Source organism: Giraffa tippelskirchi, chromosome 1 (genome assembly GCF_054371585.1).
Source record: "Giraffa tippelskirchi isolate mGirTip1 chromosome 1, T2T-mGirTip1v1.2.pri, whole genome shotgun sequence".
Classification (NCBI taxonomy): Eukaryota; Metazoa; Chordata; class Mammalia; order Artiodactyla; family Giraffidae; genus Giraffa; species Giraffa tippelskirchi.
Genome location: NC_137275.1, coordinates 30,937,587 through 30,945,964, shown reverse-complemented (window position 1 = coordinate 30,945,964; position 8,378 = coordinate 30,937,587). Strand labels below are relative to the sequence as shown.

General features: G+C 40.3%; 1 pseudogene; it reads right to left on the bottom strand.

Annotated features, from left to right (window-relative positions):
- Positions 1-1,032: 1,032 nt before the first annotated feature.
- On the bottom strand, positions 1,033-4,755 carry LOC145515440 (UDP-glucuronosyltransferase 2B4-like; annotated as a pseudogene).
- Positions 4,756-8,378: the final 3,623 nt, after the last annotated feature.

The following is an 8,378-nucleotide window of genomic DNA, read 5'->3' as shown; positions in this document are numbered from 1 at the left end:
TTACTGTGTCCCATAGGTTTTGGGTTGTTGTGTTTTCATTTTCGTTCATTTCTATGCATATTTTGATTTCTTTTTTGATTTCTTCTGTGATTTGTTGGTCATTCAGCAGTGTGTTGTTCAGCCTCCATATGTTGGAGTTTTTAATTGTTTTTCTCCTGTAATTGAGATTTAATCTTACTGCATTGTGCTCAGAAAAGATGCTTGGAATGATTTCAATTTTTTTGAATTTACCAAGACTAGATTTATGGCCCAGGATGTGATCTATTCTGGAGAAGGTTCCGTGTGCGCTTGAGAAAAAGGTGAAATGCATTGTTTTGGAGTGAAATGACCTCTAGATATCAATTAGGTCTAACTGGTCTATTGTATCATTTAAAGTTTGTGTTTCCTTGTTAATTTTCTGTTTAGTTGATCTGTCCATAGGTGTGAGTGGGGTATTAAAGTCTCCCACTATTATTGTGTTATTGTTACATTCCCCTTTCATACTTGTTAGCATTTGCCTTACATATTGCGGTGCTCCTATGTTGGGTGCATATATATTCATAATTGTTATAGCTTCTTCTTGAATTGATCCTTTGATCATTATGTAGTGTCCATCTTTGTCTCTTTTCACCACCTTTGTTTTATAGTCTATTTTATCTGTTATGAGTATTGCTACTCCTGCTTTCTTTTGGTCTCTATTTGCATGAAATATCTTTGGTCTTTTCTTATTATAATAATTTTCACACAATTTTTGTGTGTTGTTATTCTATCTTTTACTTCCCTGGTGGCTCAGAGGGTAAAGCGTCTGCCTGCAATGCAATTGACCTGGGTTTGATCCCTAGGTCGAGAAGATCCCCTGGAGAAGGAAATGTCAACCCATTCCAGTATTCTTGCCTGGAGAATCCCATGGACGGAGGAGCCTGGTAGGCTACAGTCCACAGGGTTGCAAAGAGTCAGACATGACTGAGCAACTTCACTTTCCCATTCTATCTTTCCACATAGAGTATCAGGTGGCAGAAACTGTGTGTACACCACATCTCTGCATATTAGCACTTATTTCTGGAATAATAATTATTATTATAATTATAATTATTTTTGAATGAATGTCTGATGCTTTACTATGTGTTCAATAATGAATTCATGATTTGATCAACATATTCTCAAAGTTTCCTGGGTTTCTCCTTTCTCCAGGCTACCCTCTTTCCCAGTTCATTCTGTAATGATAATAAAATTCAGATACTGTGTTGGCATAGAATAAATGAGTTTTTAGTTGGCAGATCACTTTGGTAAACTTTCTACATCTGAGTCATTGAAATCAAATATTCTAAATAAAGCAAGCAGACTTATTGTTATTGAAAATGCAAAATAAACAAAACAAAGCAAATAGGAATATGCCACCTTAGGCAGGAGTTCAGCAAGTCTGCAATGGGGGCCTCCAACAATTTCAAAATTTGGTAGCAGAAGGCAAGGGAATTCAAGATCACAGTAGGTTTGAATGAGCGACATCTCAGCTTTCCCCATCATCTCTGATAATGTAGTGTGTCTTCTTGAAAGGAAAAACAAAAACAAAAGCAAGAAGGAAGATTAGACAAAATGAGAATGCTGCCATGTGAATATTTTAAATAATTTTTCCAAAGGAACTTGGAATGATACAGCCAAAGATGTTTGAAAGTGTCTGTTCTTTGATAAAGCAATTAGTGTATAATGTAATATGCATGTGTGTTCAGTCTCTTAGTCATGTCCAGCTCTTTGAGACCCCATTGACTGTAGCCTGCCAGGCTCCTCTGTCCATGGGATTCTGCAGGCAAGAATAATGGAGTGCGTTGCTGTGTCCTCCGCCAAGGAATCTTCCCAATGCAGGGATAAAACCTGGGTCTCTTGCATCTCCTGCATTGGCAGGCAGATTCTTTACCACCAAGCCACTTGGGAAGCCCTATAATATAATAATATAACAATAGAATAATATTATATTATAATATGGGCTTCCCTTTTTGCTCAGCTGGTAAAGAATCCACCTGCAATGTGGGAGACCTGGGTTTGATCCCTGGGTTGGGAAGATCCCCTGGAGAAGGGAAAGGCTACCCACTCCAGTATTCTGGCCTGGAGAACTCCATGGACTATATAGTCCATGGGGTTGCAAAGAGTTGGACACGAATAATACAGTATAAAAACTGAGATAATCAAATCGAAAGAATTTCTAAATCCTACCTAGATACTCATGCTCCAAATATGTGTGTCATTTCTCAATTTAAATGACTTCATCTATCAAGAAATTTTATGGGGTTTCCAGTGATTTTTTTTTTTAAGTTAAAAAAAATTTAGTAAGTTGGATATATAATTGCTTGGAGAACTTCCAAGTTCTTCAGTTTGTGGCTTGTTATTTCCTGAAATGTTCTGTGTTAGTGATGGTCCACGGGGTTCTACTGTCAGTTCAGTTCAGTTCAGTTGTTCAGTTGTTTCCAACTCTTTGCAGCCCCATGGACTGCAGCATGCCAGGCCTCCCTGTCCATCACCAACCCCTGGAGCTTACTCAAATTCATGTCCATCGAGTCGGTGATGCCATCCAACCATCTCATTCTCTGTCATTCTCTTCTTGTCCCACCTTCAATCTTTCCCAGCATCAGGGTCTTTTCCAATGTGTCAGCTCTTCACATCAGGTGGCCAAAGTATGAGAGTTTCAGCTTCAACATCAGTCCTTCCAATGAATATTCAGGACTGATTTCCTTTAGGATGGACTGGTTGGATCTCCTTGCTGTCCAAGGGACTCTCAAGAGTCTTCTCCAACACCACAATTCAAATCATCATTTCTTCAGTGCTCAGCTTTCTTTATAGTCCAACTCTCACATCCATACATGACTACTGGAAAAACCATAGCTTTGAGTAGATGGACCTTTGTTGGCAAAGTTAAGTCTCTGTTTTTCAATATGCTCTCTAGGTTGGTCATAGTTTTTCTTCTAAGGAGCAAGCATCTTTTAATTTCATGACTGCAGTCACCATGTCCAGGTATTTTGGAGCCCAAGAAAATAAAATCTGTCATTGTTTCCAGTGTCTCCCCATATATTTGCCATGAAGTGATGAGACTGGATGCCATGATCTTAGTTTTATGAATGTTGATCTTTAAGACAACTTTTTCACTCTCCTCTTTCACTTTCATCAAGAGGCTCTTTAGTTCTTCTTCACTTTCTGCCATAAGCGTGTTGTCATCTGCATTTCTGAGGTTATTGATATTTCTCGCTGCAATCTTGATTCCAGCTTGTGCTTCATACAACCTTGCATTTCTCATGATGTACTCTGCATATAAGTTAAGTAGTTCAGTTCAGTTCAGTTCAGTCACTCAGTCATGTCCGACTCTTTGCAACCCCATGGACCACAGCATGCTCGGCATCCCTGTCCATCACCAACTCCCAAAGTTTATCAAACTCATGTGCATTGAGTTGGTGATGCTATCTAACCATCTCATCCTCTGTCATTGCCTTCTCTTCCTGCCTTCAATCTTTCCCAACATCAGGGTCTTTTCAAATGAGTCAGCTCCTTGCATCAGGTGGCCAAAATATTGGAGTTTCAGCTTCAACATCAGTCCTTCCAAATAAGCAGCATGAAAATATACAACCTAGACATACTCCCCCTATTTGGAACCAGTCTGTTGTTCCATATCCAGTTCTAACTGTTGCTTCTTGACCTGCATACAAATTTCTCAGGAGGCAGGTAAGGTGGTCTGGTATTCCCATCTCTTTAAGAATTTTCCAAAGTTTGTGGTGATCCACACAGTCGAAGGTTTTGGCATATTCAATAAAGCAGAAGTAGATATTTTTCTGAAACTCTCTTGCTTTTACTATGATCCAACAGATGTTGGCAATTTGATCTCTGGATCTACTTTACCATATAATTTAAGTGTTTCTGTATTATTTATGAGATCAGTGGATCATTTTATATTTTCATTTCATCTTTACACTTACAGGAGAAAAATTCTTGGAACTTTATACAAACACACTTTCTGAGGCACTAGAAAAGTTAGGGCTCATCCTAAAATCTAAAAGATAACTTACCTAGTACTTTGCTGTAAAACTACTAGATTCCACTTGTTTACATTAAATGTCTGGAAACAGAAGTAAAAATAAAGTGCATATATCATATTTTTAAGCCTTTCCATAAATGTCATATGGTCATTTAGTTCTGACATAATAACAGGTACCTAGGATGGTGGGAATGGAATTTTTCCACTATACTTTTCAGTAATAATCAGGGGTGAAATGAAGACTGTAGTTAAAGGTATTTTAAGTATGTCAGCCAGCAACTCACCACAAGGTCCAATGGCATCTGCAAGAACGACTTTGAACCTTGATTCCTGTAGCTTTGTCATAAATTTCTTGTTTGAAACAACATCTCAAAGCTTCATAGTAGTATCAGAATATTCCAAAATTGCATATTTCAGCATTGAGAAATGTGTCCAAAATGAGTCTTTTGACACATCCATCCACACATCTTAACAAAACGCTTGATAAAATTTTTGTAATCAACATTAGCTAAAGATACATGGAAAGCCTCAAACTTAATAGCAGATGGTTTGTTGGGATCAATAAGAATGGAAACTGAAGATGTCAAAACAGTCACATCATGACCCCTTGTGACAGGTTGATCCAGAATCATCTTCATGTTAATCCAATGACTATATTCCACTGGCCACACCAGCACCTTTCCACAACTTCCAGAGCTAAAGCAGCAAATCAGCCTTAGCAGCAACAGAAATGACAGACATTTCATAGATATTTTATTCATACGCAAAAATTGCTGAATCCTTTTGCCATTGCTCATGCTTATATCTCCTCATGCTTATGAAGAGGTACCCCACGTCCAAGGTCAGAGAAACACCAGCAAGAGAGTAGGCGCTGGAGTGGTGGCTGCGCAGCGCTGGAGCAGCTGTGAGGAGGTACCCCACACCCAAGGGCAAAAGAGAAGCCCCAGCAAGATGGTATGAGGGATGAATTCGCGTTTAGAATCAAACCCCATTCCCTCAAGAGACGCTCAGAGGCTCAAACAAACCTTGTGTGCACCAGGACCCAGGGACCCCACAGAGATGGAGCTGTGTTGAGCATCTCCTGTGGAGGTACAGGTCAGCAGTGGACTGCCACAGAGACAGGGGCTCTGGGTGAAGCAGACTTGGGTATGGCATAAGCCCTCTTGGAGGAGGTCACCATTAACCCCACCATAGAGCTGCCAGAACTTACACAGGACTGGGAAATAGACTCTTGGAGGGCACAAACAGAACCTTGTGTGCACCAGGACCCAGGAGAAAGGAGCAGTGACCCCACAAAAGACTGACTCAGACTTGCCTGGGAGTGTCCAGGAGTCTCCAGTGGAGGTGTGGGTCGGTGGTGGCTTGCTGCAGGATTGGGGGCAGTGAGTGTAGCAGTACATGCATGGGATCTTTTGAAGGAAGTCCCATTTTCTTCATTAACTCCACCATAGTTTGGCCACAGGTAAATAGCAGGGAGGGAACACAGCTCCACCCATCAACAGAAAATTGGATTACAGATTTACTGAACATGGCCCCGCCCATCAGAACAAGACCCACTCAGTCAGTCTCTCTCATCAGGAAGCTTCCATAAGCCTCTTATCCTTCTCTCTCTGAGGGCAGATGAAAAGAAAACCACAATCACAGAAAAATAACCAATCTGATCACATGGACCACAGCCTTGTCTAACTTAATGAAACTATGAGCCATGCCATGTAGGGCCACCCAAGATGGATGGGTAATGGTGGGGAGTTCTGACAAAACGTGGTCCACTGGAGAAGGGAATGGAAAGCCACTTCAGTATTCCTGTCTTGAGAACCCCATGAATAGTATGAAAAGGCAAAAAGACAGGACCCTGAAAGATGAACTCCCCAGGTCAGTGGTGCCCATTATGCTACTGGAGATCAGTGGAGAAGTAAATCCAGAAAGAATGAAGAGACAGAGCCAAAGCTAAAACAACACCCAGTTGTGGATGTGACTGGTGATAGAAGCAAGGTCCAATGCTGTAAAGAACAATATTGCATAGGAACCTGGAATGTTAGGTCCATGAATCAAGGTAAATTGGAAGTGGTCAAACAGGAGATGGCAAGAGTGAACATAGATTTTTTAGGAATCAGTGAACTAAAATGGACTGGAATGGCTGAATTTAACTGAGATGACCATTATATCTACTACTGTGGGCAAGAATCCCTTAGAAGAAATGGAGTAGCCATCATAGTCAACAAAAGAGTCTGAAATGCAGAACTTGAATGCAATCTCAAAAACGACAGAATGATCTCTGTTCGTTTTCAAGGCAAACCATTCAATATAATAGTAATCCAAGCCTATGCCCCGACCAGTTATGTTTAAGAAGCTGAAGTTGAATGGTTCTATGAAGACCTACAAGACCTTCAGGAACTAAGACCTAAAAAAGATGTACTTTTCATTATAGGGGACTGGAATGCAAAAGTAGGAAGTCAAGAAACACCTGAAGTAACAGGCAAATTTGGCCTTGGAGTACGGAATGAAGTAGGGCAAAAGCTAATAGAGTTTTGCCAAGAAAATGCACTGGTCATAGCAAACACCCTCTTCCAATAACACACGAGAAGACTCTACACATGAACATCACCAGATGGTCAATACTTAAATCAGATTGATTATATTCTTTTCAGCCAAAGATGGAAAAGCTCTATACAGTCAGCAAAGTCAAGAGTGGGAGCTGACTATGTCTCAGATCATGAACTCCTTATTGCCAAATTCAGACTTAAGTTGAAGAAAGTAGGGAAAACCACTAGACCATTCAGGTATGACCTAAATCAAATCCCTTATGATTATGCAGTGGAAGTGAGAAATAGATTCAAGGGACTAGGTCTGATAGACAGAATGCCTGATGAACTATGGGCGGAGGTTCATGACATTGTACAGGAGACAAGGATCAAGACTGTCCCTAAGGAAAAAAAAATGCAAAAAGCAAAATGGCTGTCTGAGGAGGCCTTACAAATAGCTGAGAAAAGAAGAGAAGCATAAAGCAAAGGAGAAAAGGAAAGATATACCCATTTGAATGCAGAGTTCCAAAGAATAGCAAGGAGAGATAAGAAAGCCTTCCTCAGCGATCAATGCAAAGAAATAGAGGAAAACAATAGAATGGGAAAGACTAGAGATCTCTTCAAGAAAATTAGAGATACCAAGGGAATATTTCCTGCAAAGATAGGCTCAGTAAAGGACAGAAATTGTATGGACCTAAAAGAGGCAGAAGATGTTAAGAAGAGGTGGCAAAATACACAGAAGATCTATACAGAAAAGATCTTCATGACCCAGATAATCACGATGGTATGATCACTCTCCTAGAGCCAAACATCCTGGAATGTGAAGTCAAGTGGGCCTTAGGAAGCATCATTACACACAAAGCTAGTGGAGGTGATGGAATTCCAGTTGAGCTATTTCAAATCCTGAAAGATGATGCTGTGAAAGTGCTGCATTCAGTATGTCAGCAAATTTGGAAAACTCGTCAGTGGCCGCAAGACTGGAAAAGGTCAGTTTTCATTCCAATCCCTAAGAAAGGCAATGCCAAAGAATGCTCTAACTACCACACAATTGTACTCCTCTCACACACTAGTAAAGTAGTGCTCAAAATTCTCCAAGCAAGGCTTCAGCAGTACGTGAACCGTGAACTTCCAGATGTTCAAGCTGGTTTGAGAAAAAACAGAGGAACCAGAGATAAAATTGCCAACATATGCTGGATCATTGAAGAAGCAAGTGAGTTCCAGAAAAACATCTATTTCTGCTTTATTGACTATGCTAAAGCCTTTGACTGTGTGGATCACAATAAACTGTGGAAAATTCTGAAAGAGATGGGAATACCAGACCACCTGACCTGCCTCTTGAGAAATCTGTATCAGGTCAGGAAGCAACAATTAGAACTGGACATGGAACAACAGACTGATTCCAAATAGGGAAAGGAATACATCAAGGTTGTGTATTTTCACACTGCTTATTTAACTTGTATGCAGAGTACATCATTTGAAATGCCAGGCTGGATGAAGCACAAGCTGGAATCAAGATTTTTGGGAGAAACATCAGTAACTTCAGATACACAGATGACACCACCCTTATGGCAGAAAGCAAAGAAGAACTAAAGAGCCTCTTGATGAAAGTGAAAGAGGAGACTGAAAAAGAAAAGTTGGCTTAAAGCTCAACATTCAGAAAACTAAGATCATGGCATCTGGTCCCATCACTTCATGGCAAATAGGTGGAGAAACAGTGGAAACACTGACAGACTTTATCCTTTTGGGCTCCAAAATCACTGCAGATGGTGATTGCAGCCATGAAATTAAAAGATGCTTACTGTTTGGAAGGAAAGTTATGACCAACCTAGACAGCATATTAAAGAGCAGAAACGTTACTTTGC